Source organism: Poecilia formosa, unplaced genomic scaffold (genome assembly GCF_000485575.1).
Source record: "Poecilia formosa unplaced genomic scaffold, Poecilia_formosa-5.1.2 Scaffold13, whole genome shotgun sequence".
Classification (NCBI taxonomy): domain Eukaryota; kingdom Metazoa; phylum Chordata; class Actinopteri; order Cyprinodontiformes; family Poeciliidae; genus Poecilia; species Poecilia formosa.
In genome coordinates, this window is record NW_006799952.1 from 482,067 (window position 1) to 496,670 (window position 14,604).

General features: G+C 37.2%; 1 protein-coding gene across 3 annotated transcripts in view; it reads left to right on the forward strand.

Annotated features, from left to right (window-relative positions):
* The window catches only part of lrrc4ca (leucine rich repeat containing 4C, genome duplicate a), a 69,880-nt gene that overhangs the window by 33,386 nt on the left and 21,890 nt on the right, over positions 1-14,604 (forward strand). The window lies entirely within an intron of this gene.

Here is a 14,604-nt window from a genome sequence, read left to right on the forward strand (position 1 = left end):
AGTGCTTAAAATGTATTACAGCATTGCTTTGTTTGTTTCATATGTTTTTTGTTTATTTTTTTTTAGTTTTTTTTTTTTTAAAGTAATTTTTTTAAAGTTCACTAGACTAGAAACATTTTCTGGACCAACAAAGTAGAAAATATTTGATGCACAAGGTTAAGAAATTATTCAGATTTCTTTGATTAAGGCATCTGAGACCTTTTTTGTCATTCAAATGTTGCATTTTTAAGTTGTCACTACAGAGTTAAGATAATTCACTATTATTTTTCTATTGTGCGTTTTTTTTTATTTATAATTACTGAAATTTTTAAACATCACTGTTTTTTTCCCACCGGTTTGGATAACACTAATGTCTCCAACTAAATTACAACAGGACTGTATTCTGTCTGTCTGGCTATCTGGGTAGTATGGCCAAAAGTATTCACTACTACCTTTACACATATGTAAATTTGAATGGCATTATGTTTGTTATTCTGCCCACCCACACTTTCCATTTATCACAGATTTGGATCTGTCATAAATAGTCGGGCCCACCACACGGTTTATGGGAGGGCCTATGTTGATTTTTGGCCATTCTTCTAGTTTCACATTTGTAAGGTCAGACACTGATTAAAGAAAAAAAAAAAATAACTAGGGCTGCAAGGTATTAAAAATACTTCTGATAATATTAGCAAATATTATGATGACAATATCAACTGCAATATATACATACTTTATTCTTTCTTCTCTTTCTCGTCTGTGCTTTCATCTATCTGAGACCAGTGTCATTAGTGTCAGGTGTGAGCATAACCTGTCACAAGGCTTTGTCCAACAAGCTAAAGTTTACATTAGCATCTAAAATGCAAGTTCAGAACACTTGGAATATACTAGCTAACAATTATTGCACTGAAGAACAACCCTTTACGACATGAAAATTGTTCACACTAACATTGTGATGATGATACATTTGCAATATATTGTGCAGCACTAGACCTAGCTGACTGCTGGTCTATTGTATTCTGAAGATGTTTCTATCAGGTCAGTCAAGTTCTTCAACAGACCCACAACATAATCCTACAAACTTAAACCAATTACTGATGCTTTTGTTATGCTAACTGCCAAACCCAGAGGTATCCACTGGACAAATGTTCTATGTCTATATTTATTATATATTTTATTTAAAGTAAAGTGGTCCACTTTCATTTACAATAGTTTGTATGTTTTTTTTTTTTTTTTTTTTTTTTTTTTAGTCAGTCAGTTTTTAACAGTAATTTCAATTCACGTGCTCCAATAACTCTGTTCCAGAATGACTGCAGTCCTAAGTGGATTGAGCACAGCAATTAAAAATGAAGCTGTGAAGGATGATATGCTCTGTTAAAAAGAAAATTATTGGTCTTCTGGCACTTTAAAGGAGCTTCTTTTCCTCATGCTTAATAATTGACAATCCAACTTGGGGGTGAAAGTTCCCCCAAGTTACCCATTGTAAAAAGGCCAAAACAGTCATTTCTACTAAGGGACGGGGAAGAACTTGCAGGGAACTTTGATTAGGACAAAATAAAGGCATGAATTAGTGCCTCACTGAATAAAGTGACTAAATGAAACGAGGGCCTAAACCTCGCTGATTATGTCAACAAAGGTATACCACTTTGACATACGTGTTGGCTTCCATTTGTTTCTTTGCTACAGCGGCAACATTTCTGTATATTTGGTATAAACACATCAACACAGCTCTTCTACTACGTCTGACATGGTGCAAGCAAAACAAAGTGATTTCCGCAGCATGCTTTGTGCGTTGTGCCCTGCCTCCTGTGTGTTCTAGATAGACACTCCACCACGCCTTCTCCCTTGAGATTCTAGCTGCGAGAGCACATCTCCAGTAGAAAATATCCCACTGTGAAGTTTGTGTGTATTTGTGTGCTAAGAGCATCTCCAGATAAAATTGGCTCCACTTTTGCCGTTAACACATTTAGTATTCACCAGGTTAACATGCAAGGCGGCTGAAAAGGTTAAAAAAAACAAAACAAAACAAAACAAAAATAAAACATATATGGCTCTATTTTTTTTTGTTTGTTTGGATTGTAAGTGAAAATACTATAGTTTACAACAGGATTTTTTTGCACATCAACAAATTGTAACAAACATACATACACACTGGACTAGTCAGTCCAGTGTGTATGACGCTAAGACAACGTCATGTGTTTGACGTTGTCTTAGCGTTAGTAGGGAACAGAGACGTGTGCAAGTTGTGAAACAGCTGAGGACACCTTTTTTTTGTGTGCATGTTTTCAATAACCTTTGTGTGCCAAATGAGTGTGGTCTGTATTTGACATTTATCAAGCAAGCAAAAGGTGACTGGTTTAAAAGTTTTTGTTGCCATGATAAAAATGTAAATTAGAATTTGTTTGGGAAAAAGTAAATGTTTATATTACCTCAAGCTGTAGTTTTCTTAAATAAATAACAGTACTTTGTAAGTATGTTTACATGCAAACACATTTGAGTGACAGTCAAATGGGAATAGAAAATCACATTTTGTCAGTAGAAAAACGTTGCTGTGATTTGACTTTACATTTCAGAAATAGAGTTGCTCAGTAGTCAAGACACTTTTATCCCAGCAAAGGTTTATCAGCAAGGTTTAGACCCTCATTTCATTTAGTCACTTTGAGGCACTAATGCATGCCTTTATTTTATCTTAATTGGAGGTCCTTACAAGTTCTTTCATGTCCTCTGTGGGGGAAGAAATTGCTGTTTTGGCCTTTTTCCATTGGCTTCCAGTCCATTTTAGAATGTAGTTTAAACTTGTTTATTTTTACTCCTGAAATCTCCACACAGAGATGGGGGTCATTTGAACCCCATGGATTTTTTTTTTACTCTGGGGCGGACTTGCACTGACCTGTGTATATTGTTTTTGATTTTAAAAGTTTTCAAAGTTGGATTTTATTTTATGATGTGCAAAAATTGTGTGCAAGTTGATTTTAAACCACGTAAAGCACTTTTTAGTGAACTATGTTGTTTAACTAACCTGCTATTGAAAAAACGATGGACTTCACCTCATTCTGTTGTTGCTGGTAGTGGAAAACTAAAGAGTAATCTCAACAGAATAGATCTACCTGAATGAATATTTATTTTAAAAGTGCAGCTGTTAATTTTCATGATTTTACTTAATCCTTTTTTTTTATTTAAGACATATTTTTAAGTACTGTTGTGGAAAGTGGTATTAAAACCATGACTGGCAACAGCTGGCAGGTACTGTAAAACATATACTATACATATACAAGCAGAGTGCAAAGAAAGATGTTCCTACAAGCTTATCTGCTGACGTCCAATACTGATGACTCCTTTAATCTTGTGATCTTAGTCTTTTTTAATTTCCATTTTATCATTTTGCTCTATGTCCTTGATATCCTTCAGACACCTAATGACTTTCATTACAGAATATCTAGAAAAATAATCTAGAATCACATGTCATTACAGGTCTCTGGACAATCATTTGAAGGTCTTTTGATTTACTGTTATTTACCAGTTTTCCTGCATACAATATTTTTTGTTCACCAAGTCAGGAAGTTTAAAAACCTGATTGTGACCTGATTACAACCACATACAGCTTATTAGGTTTGAAAATGTTTCCTTATGCTTTTTTTTTTTGTTTTGTTTTGATAGATTTCATTCTAAAATTAGAGAATTACACATATTGATAAAGCTCTCATGACTAATTTACATAACTGATTTTGGTCATTTCTAACAAAGTCCCACAGGAAGTTAGGTCTTTCACTTCCACCGTCTCAGCAGCTAATTCCCACTTTCACATATAGTGGTCTCCAGATTGTATTCTGCAAAGAGGTGTTGCACAACTAATAGAGTCAGGTTTGACTATAAGTAATTGCTTAGGACAATTATTAATAAAACTAGTGAATTATATAAAAAGTATCAAGCCAGGGCACCACCTGATTATCAAAAAAAATACAGAAAAATAATTCTGTCTCAGTTATTGTTCATATAAACCTGCCTGCTAAGATTCATATATTAACACTCCCACAATCTTAACACACAATGCTCAGGAAGAGCGTGGCAGATGTTACGGTCGGGCACCGGAAAGTGGTGGGGGTGTCCAGTCCACCTGTCAGTTCCTGAAACCACAAAAAAGCCCCATAATAACTTGTTCCAATGGACCAAATCTCTTAAGACTGCGGGAGGTTCAAAATAACAACAGATTAAGGGAGAAGTCCAACAATTACGTTTTTCAAACATCAAGCTATCACACGTTTTGGATAAACACAAACAACTTCTCTCCAACATATAAGAGTTTCTTAACAGAAACAATTCAATGAGCTTGTCTTTCTATGGGTCCGGAAAGAGGTCTACCGTCTTCAGCCGAGGGCTCTTGTTAACCCCCTGTCTAATAAGGAAGGCCCTCTGACCGCTTCATGGTTGCCAATTTGCCTGTGGTACATCTAAGTACTTATAGCTCTCCTCAGCATCTGCTATTCTCGGTTCTGGGAGCGCAGTCCCCTCCACATGGATTACCTCACCTCTCTTTGTCTCAATCCAGCCACATTTCTTCAATCTGAATCACATTCTGATGGCCGTGCTGCAGATCCTGGAAGTGTGGACCAGTGAGTCAGTGTTTCACTCACTCTTACCACAGAGTTTGATGTCATTCATGTAGATGAGGTGACTGATATTGGCCCTATTTCTGAGTCAGTATCCATAGCCTGTGTTGTTGATGAATGTGTTTGGCTCAGGGAGTTCAGACCTATGCAGAACAGCAGTACGGAAAGAGCACTTCCTTGGTAGTAGTACATCAAAAAATTTGAATCTTCCTCTTGCAGCTCACATATTTTCTGTAAGGTTCAGGTGGGGGCAGTTTGCTGGCCAGTCAAGAACACGAAAACCATGATCGTTGAAATCAGCTTTTATTACCTTTGCCAATGTGTGCAAGTGACAAGTCCTGCTGGGAAATAAAATCAACATCTCCATGCAGCTTGTCAGCATAGGGGAGCGTGAAGTGCTCTAGAATGTCCTGGTAGATGACTGCACTGACTGTGGACTTCCGAAAACACAGTGGATTGACATGACGTGGTGCCCCAAACCATCACTGACTGTGGAAACTTGTCACTGGACTTCAACCATGATGTGGATTCTGTGCCTCTCCACTCTTCCTCCAGGCTCTGGGACCTTGATTTCCAATTCAAATACAGAATTTACTTTCATCTGAAATCACAACCATTAAACAACAGTCCAGTTCCTGTTCTCCTTAGCCCAAATTAGACGGTCTCTGGTTCGGGAGTGGCTTGACATGGGGAACGCAACATTACCCTTAATCTAGTATTAATGTGTGGTGTCTCCTCTGGAAAGGAATTTTGCTTGACTATTCTCTCAAGGCTGCAGTTCTCCATGTTGCTGGAACACCTTTTTCCGACCACACTTCTTCCTTCCTCTCAATGTTCTGCTAATGCATATGTTTGGAACAACCGACTTCATTAGCAATGACTTTCAGAACAATGCAAGCAAAACAAGTAAGAATAAAATAAGTGTCGATTAACGTCACCCAATGCTTATTCAAAGAAAGCAAGTAAAACAACGTGTTTTACATATATGGGTTTTATATTGATGCAATTTAATAATTGTATTGGCCAAAAGAGTCCAACCATTTCAAAGAGATCTTTAGAGGTCTTTGATTCTACGCGAAGATCAAAATCATGCTCCTAACACGTCTGCATTATGAGAGCACACAGTGATCTATAGAATTCTACTGAGTGATGACCCATGCAGAGGTTCTGCCTCAATAATTAAAGTTCACTGCCTTTCCATTTCACATCTTTTATTGCTTAATTTAATTTGGCATGGGGCACAAAAATAAATAAATAAAGAGCACTTTAGAATCTAATTGATGCTGGATTCTCCCCCGTCCTGCATCCTCAGCATTCTTCCTCTTCAGCCAGTGAACTTAACTAGGAGGGGGATGGAGCTCAGAGTAATATAAAGGTTAAGGGGAAAGGCAAAGAGAGGGATGAACAAGGATAGAGGAAGGAAGTTACGATATTGAATAGGAGATGATGATTTTATGATCTGTTGTTGGCTTGTAGCTTTAAAGGTAAAAGGTAAAGTTTATTTTTTTCTGTTGCTGTTGTGAGGGCGACTGGGCCTTGGATTGTTTCTATTTGAGGTATAATAAATAGTGCAAGCCCACCACCCCCAGGTGTCCATATCACATATCACAGTTGTCCCTCAAACGAAATGGGAAAGCACAAATTGCTTTAATTCTTCACCTTCTTTTTATCTGGTTTTGGTGGTAAAAACACTGTAGTGAAAAAACTCCTGGGGTCTGACACTATTGCGATGTGAGATTTCTTACGTACAACCTAAGCTGCTAAGGAACACTTTACCTTTGCAACAATGTCATCTTAATTACGTGATTGCTCAAAACCAGCACCGAGAGAAGTTCTGGATCTTCCCCTTGATAATGAAACATGAAAGAAGTTCACTGAGACAGGTTTGAAGGCACGAGAGCCTCTGCATACGTCTGACAACTCTCATTTTGACTTTTTATAGCTATGGGGGACCTCCCAAATGACCCCAATATAAGAATGCATATGACACCTTAGTTCATTAGGAGGAACAGGGAACAGTAAGGAAGTCTTTTGTTGGCTCCCATGATAACGGCTTAATGCCTAGAGCAGAGCATGGAGACTCATGTTTATAAAGCCAACTCAGCCCCACTTTTCTGGCATCCAATAATTCACTCTGGTCCAGATGGAAAATAAGTGCCATCTAGACATTCACACCTTAAGTTCATTCGAAATAAGGCGTGGAATGGAGCAGAATGATAAAAGGAAAACACTGGAGGGACAAGGGAGAAAAAAAGTGACTTTTTTAATGACTCTAGGGTGTAATGGGAATGCTGTTAATGAGGACGACTGGAATAAAAAAAAAAAATTAAAAAATAAAAAAAAAAGCTGCTTCCCATGTAGAAACAAGCAAGCCCGGGAGGAACCAGGAGTACCTCTCAACTCAGTTTGCCCCATGTGTTTAAAGCTGAACGAAGCTATCCATAACTATTAAACCACAGAGGTGTGCGATGAATAGAGTTTGACTATGAGGAAGGCAAAGCTGGTATTGAGAACGAACAGCTCCAGCTTTATTTCTCCTTCTCTCAGAGAGACAGTGGCGGCTCTCTTGTGAAGATCAGAAAGGTGGGAGATGGAAATTGAGCAGTAGTGGGAGAAAGAAGGAGAAGAGAGCGACTGTTGCCCCAGGAGGTAACAACTCTAGTCAGTTATTCCTCTGAGGCTTATCCTACTGCTCTTGAATTTCCAACTCTGAATGAAAAATAAATAACATCTTCACACGCCCTCCTTTTCTTGCAGGAAAGAGCGCTTTCTTAGCGGGCCGAGGTATTCACGCAGTCAACCCTTAATCTCTACTCTTTCAGTTAGACTTTTGTTAGACAATAACGTACAAATGTAGGGGAGCACAATAGGTCCATGTTGTTTGTCGAAACTAGGCTGAGCTGAAAAACTCTGAGAAACCTTCAAATGGAAAACATTTCTCACCACAGAACTAATGTACTTAGAAGAAATGTTTTGCATTGTTAGCATGCCTAAACCATACCTCTGTGACTATACAAGACTTCATACACATTTTCAACTATCCCCATGAATCTGTAAACACTGCAGAAGGCTTACATTAGCTAGCACTACAACATCGCCCGCCTTTCACTCAATCAAAGCTAGCTTTATGTTATGGCCGAGTGGTGCTATAATTTTGGGAATAGAAAACCGCAGCCGTCTTTTCTTAATTCATCTAAATTAGGAAGGCTTCCCATTATAAAGCATGCTCTGACCTGCATTATAGCTTAGAAGTCATGCATCTGCATTTGCTAAACATTTACTGTCCTTTGAATGGTCTGTGTCCTTCTTCATTTAGCCGATTACTCTTCATGATAACCTGCACACTGTGGTATTGGGACGCATTACTCTACCTGTGAAGTCTGAGTGCTTCTCCTGTGATAACAGCCAGTATCAAGACACACAGTACAATGCGCCTTATCTCTAGTCTGATGGAGCATTTTCTTCTCGTGCAAACAACACTGGCAGAGTATTGTAGCTCGGGGTGACAGACAGTGAAACTCAAGTCTGGTGAAAGATTGTTCTGGAACGCACTAAAAGACTGATTGCTGTTTCAAGACAGAGCCACTTAGACAATTCATCATGACCAGTTTTCTCTGCTATTTGATGTACATAAGCTTTGCAGAAGAAATCAAGTCATATCTATCACATAAAAAACACATTGTGAACCATAAGAAAAGTACTACTGCTTGGCTCTGGGAAGACACAGATTTACACATACGCTAACGTGCATTCTCACTTTCTCTCCTCTTCCGCCTTCTCTCCTACTGACTCTATTTAGCGCACAGATATTAAACACTATAATATGGTCTCTGGGTTTCATCCCCCTGCTGATATCATGTCAGCATTCCCTTCCTTAAGTCTGTTATCAACTTCAACTTCTAATACCTGTAATCAACCCTGTGCTTAGTGCTGTCCTCACAATATAAATCCGCTTAAGAATCCGCCTAGCTGTGAACCCCCCAAAAAAAGCAAATAGTCTGTGGCCGTAGCCCCATAAAAGTATTGTGCATAATTTTCCATGTTATAATAAAATATGTACCTGTGGATGTTCTGAAAGGTAGATCAAAAATAATTCCTCTGCAAATCAAAATGTAATTAATACATCTAATATTCTGTCATACATATGAACTGAGGTGAAACGTTGCATTAATTACATTACTTACATCACATATAGTTATTTTCCACAACTTCACACATAAACTCTCCATCGACTGGTAAAAAAAAAATGTTATTACCACAATCAGAAAGTACTGTGTGAAAAAATAAATAGTGTAATTTAGAAACCATTAAAAAGAGAGCTGCAAATATCTTATTAAAGTTCATTTGAAGCAACCTATTAGAAATATTTTTTGTTGTTAGTTTAGGGACATTCCACTACTTGGCAAGATCATGAAATAGCCCTCAAGAACAGCATGCATATTATTCTAGATTGGAAACATTCTTCTAAATACACATGCACAGCAGTGAATGAGGTGAATCTCAAGCAACCCCTTGTTCAAGGCTCATTTCTGTTTTGTAAAACGTAGGAGTTGCGTTCATCTCGTGGGGAGTGGGGAACGATACTCAGAAGGTGATTCTTGGAGCTGGAAATGAATCATCTTTTATGGAGAGGTTTTTGCTGGAGTTTGCCAGAATGGATCTCGGAAGGGGCTCTTTACAGGCACCTTAAATGAAGGAGGTGTTGAGGAGGCAAAGAATACGGTGCAGTTCAAATGGCTTACAGTAACGAGTTACTTATACTGGAGGTAACTATTAAACAGATAGTCACCTTGAAACCTTTAACCATTTTTGTCATTCATTTTAGCTAAGAGAAACTACATTCATTACACAGAGTGAAATATTTCAAGTTTTTGTTTTTGCTGATTTTGGCTAACAGATAATGAAAAATTAAAATTTGGTAAATCATAGAATTGGAATTTTAAACACCATAAAAAAGAAGATATTTCAAACAGAAATGTCAAGCTAAAAGTAGGTTCATTTCTATGTGCTCAATACTGTATTGGGCCTCCATTTGCCTGGATTGCTGCATCACTGTAGCCTGTGGCAATGCTAAGGTGTAATCAGGCCAATCATCAATGACCTCATACTGCACTTCAGGCAACGTGGATTATGTGCCTCTCTGCTCTTTCTTCACACTCTGGGATCTTGATTTCGAAATGAAATGCAGACTTTATTTTTATCTGAAATGAGGACTTTGGACCACTAAGCAATCGTCCAGTCTCTGGTTCAGAAGTTGCTTGAAACAAGGAATGCAACATGTGTAGGATTCATCTGTGGACGGTGACTTTCAGTGACCCTCAGTTCACTCCTTTATTCTTGAATGAAGTGTGCTTGACAATCCCTTCAATGCTATGGCTATCTCTGTAGCTGGTGGACATTTTCTATCCACACTTTTCCCATCCACTCAACTTTCTATGAATATGCACGGACGTCACACTCTATTTCAGTGGCAGTAGCCTTTTGTGTATTACACTCTTTGTAGATCAATGACTGTCTTCTGTTAAACAGTGACCTTTAAAACAATTCTGCTCAGTACTTCTGTTTTTATCATACATCTGTTGAAAGTTAACAAATCTGATTAGTACCAGAATGCCTGTTATCACTCTGCACAAAAGATTATTAAACAGTTATTTCCTTTTTTGCTGAAACAAAATGCATCCTGGATAAATAATGTATGTATATTAACATCATTCTCTAAGCAAAAGAAACAGATATATATATATATATATATATATATATATAATCTCACTCCAATTTCTTCTTTTGCAAGTTGAAGCCCTACTTAGAAACTTATTGAGATACAAGGCAAAATGTGAATTCTTGCCATTTTTCAGCTACTCTTAACAATTTTATGAGGATAGTGATACTGATATTTGTGTAAATATCCTGTAAGTTGCTGAAACAAGTTTTTAATATCATTCTAGCTTGACACTTAATCACCTTTCTCTTCTGAATTGGCAGAGCTTATTCATTAAATTGGTTGTTTTCCAGGAGCAAAGTTCACCATCTGTGAACAGAATAGGAGACTCGGTCATTCCACAACCCTAAAACTTCATCAGATTACTTTGTTTATTCCGCAAAACATTTTGAACGTGGTGTGTAGGAGCATCGTGGTGTTGGCTCTGCTGAAGATCATAAAAATAGGGTCTGCCCTTTTTAAAATAGCTTTTAAGAAGAAGTGTTGTGTGGTAAAATAAAAGATAAGATGTATGCTTATTTATGAAAATATGAAATTCAAACAAGTTAATAAGCTACATTTGTTAGAAACTTTTTTCTTCTTTTTTTTATTATCCCCAGTATGTTTTTTTTTTTTCTACATTGATATAAATATTTAACTAGCCTCATTACATAACTCATTAATCTAGGTGTCAATAAAATAAACTTTATAGGGCTAATCAGATATTTGCATCCTCTCAACATTTGTGTGAGCACAATTAATTTGGGCGTTATAATTAATCTGAGACAATATTGTTCTTAAAAGTGTAATGAAAATGTTGAAATAATTAATTAATAAAATATTTTTCCAGATTACTAAATCAAAGATTTATCAAACAATTGTCACTGTGAATTTTAATGATTTGGGACAATATCCCAAACCAAACCATTTTAAGAACAGAATAAGGAAGAGAAAAAACATCAGCATTTCTTATATCCCTGCGTGTTTTAAAACTAATATAGAAAACTAATCTGTGAATATATTAAAAGGAAGATATACAAATTATGCAACAGCAAACAATGAGGAAGTTCTATGTTAGAGAAAAGGCCTAAAATCAAAAGCAGATAAATTACCGTAAGAGCATGGCCTCATGGGGTTAATAGAAATCAAACAAGAAGTTAGCTCTCATACCAAATGGGGCACCGTTTGACGCCTGCTGTTTAATTTCTGGAGGAAAATCCAAATGAGTACAAAGAACAGAAGGGAGAAATTAATCTAATTTGTCAGTTTGCCTCTTCAACTACTGCACTCATCTGTTTCTGAAGAAAGACGCACTTGGTGACTCACCATAATGTCCATCACACCAGGAAAATGAAATGAATAATGACAATATAAAATTCCCTCTGCTGCTTTCTCCTCTTCCCTTTCTGTCTTTCACCTTCTTTGCTCACATATCACACTCATTTGCCAAAAGGTTTCCTTATGCCGCCTTGGCTTTTCTTCTAAATTTGTATTCGACTTTCTCCCACTCCAAGGCTTTCGTCTCTCAGCTGTATACTTTTTATTTTTGTCCTTGCCCGCTCCCTTCATCATTCTATGCTTTTGTTGTTTTTAAGAGATTGTGCCTATTTACTGTCTTTGTTTTTCTGCTAATTAACAGGGTGGCAAATGATTGAAATCATACAAACACTGATTTACATAGAACACATCCATTTTAGTGTGTTGTTCATTCCATATCAACAGTGGCACAGGTTCTACTAACTATTGCCAGAATCACAAATTACAGGGTTGAAATATGCTATCTATTACCTTTATTTTTTCTTCCCTTTACATTTTTGTTTTGTACATAGCATGTAGGGGGATCAACCTGTGGCTCTGTAGAAGTGTTAAGCAAGCACTCTTTTTTTTTATAACCAGCTGATTGAGTTTGTTTTCTCACCTTCTCCTTGACAATAATTCATATCTTTTCTATGAGATTAAGGTCAGGTGAGTTTGCTGGCCAATCACACAAATGGTCAGGTTCTGGTACTTCCGGGAGTATGGGCAGGTGCTAAGCACTGCTGGAGAATAAAATAAGCATCTTCATAAATCTCATCATCAGACGAAAGTACAATGTGTTCGAAAATGTGTGGGCAAAATGGCTCTGCTGAGCTTGGACTGGATAAACCACAGTGGACCAACACCAGCAGATTACATGGTTTCCCAAATCATTACTGACTGTGGAAACGTTACCCTGGACCTCAAGTGACTTGGATTCTACACCTTTTTAAGACTGATGTATAATCACATGTTTAAGGTTCGAATTGAGTGCACATGAACCAAACAAGTGTTGTTGCTTTTATGCTTGACACTTCCTATTCAGAGAGCTTAACACCTAAGCAGCTCTCCATCCCGCATGTACTGAGATTCCTAAATCTGTCCAGTATTACCCTGATCAGGATTTTTATAAAAAATCTGTGTAGATGGTTTAGCGGGGAAAACTCGTCTGGTTTCTAAAGGCCTACATTTGACTGTCCCACCCCTCTTCCTTCCATTATTTCGTCAGACTGAGAACCTGCAGTCAACTAAGTTTCACAGATCACACTGATTAATGGCCCCATATGTTGCAACTTGTTCTTGACTCTGAACCAGGTTTTATTTATTGACTCTTATGGAGTCAAATACTAAAATCAGTCTAACCTAGTCTGTCTTTCTAATCCTGAAACTGAAGAATTCAAAGTCGAGGTTTGGGGAGACAGAATGGCTTTTCATATCCCAGTCAGAACAGATCTTCCTGAATAAGACTTGACAATTTTGGACAGAAGGCAAACCGCACGCAGTCCAGAATGTTCTTCCACACAAATACCTTGCCCCTTGCTCTATTTGATTACTCAAAGTGGCAATACTTTATGCTTGATGTACATTTCAATTATTTTATATATGGAAAATTATGTCCTAGGTTGTGTTTGAGGTTTGTGCAAATTTGTACATATTTTTTTCATTGATCATTGTTCAATATGATCGATGCCCCTAACTACACATAGTCGGCATTTTGCTCCAACTTTGATCCAAAAGTTGGCTGAAAGAAAACCAAAGACAAAAGAACACATATTTTGTTTGTTCCCGTGCTCTGTAATGTCTTTGTTACTCCATAGACCAATCTGTCAGCCTTTATTGCTTCCAGAACATATTGTATCCCTCCCCTGAAGCTAGAATCCCCTTTGGACCAAATGCTAATTCAGTCAGGCTCTTAATCAGACATATTAATTCCATATCTACCCTGATTGCGCTAATTCCACTCTGGTGTGATGTTTTTGATTTTTTTTTCCCTCCCCGTCGCATCTCTTTTTGGAGCAAAAAATACTGTAGTACCAATCAAGAGCTTTTAAACATTTAATCCCAAAAAATTATATTAAAACATGGATGTAAAAATTAATATGCTGGTCACTAAACTTAGAGTGAATCAGAATTGATGGGAAGTTGGATGAAAATGTAAACATTTCAGAAAACCTGATAAAGGCCGTAAATGGGGAAATTATTACGTTTGCCAAGCTATGTCTTTAAAATGACTTTACTGTACATCACTCAACGCACTCTTTCTGATGAAAAACTGGAATCTGGCAATGATTGCCACATTTTTTGGCATCTTAAGTGTTTGTCTATATTTAGGAAAGTCTGTGCGTAACTATGTTCATAGACTGCACAAGCGCAGACATGCACACACTGAAATACTGACAATATGTTAAAAAAATCCTGTAAGCTCACATGTTGTCTAGTAAACGTGGTGTGCATCCCAGACATGTGTGATTCGATATCAAATGAAAATGTATCAAAGTACATATTTAGCTGAATTTTGATTGATTTAGTGTCCATGATGTAACATACAGAATTAATTAGTACCAGGCAATTGTACTCCATCTTAATGCCCACTAGTGGCAGATCCAGAAGATTTTACATGGGGACTGGGAGGCTAGTTACTATTTACATTTACTCCTTTACAATGAAATCATGCTAAATGATACCATGTCTGATTTCAGGGTAAATTAGCTGTTATATTAAGATTTACTATTTACATTCTTACCTATTTATTTTAAGCAGTCTGACAATCAGTCTAATTAATATGGTTTAACTGGGTGATGCCTTGCTGTGACATTGATCATATGGAGCTGCCTTTGTAACTTCAACCCCCAAAACAGCAAGCCATAAACATTTCACACATTTTAAATATTCAGAAACTCTTCTTGAATTTATCACAAGCAAAATCTAACATGCAAAATTTGCTGATACTCTAAGAAATCACATGCGAGAGTCACTGTCAGAAACTGATAATTTGATAAAGCGACGTATAAAACCGTGATCATC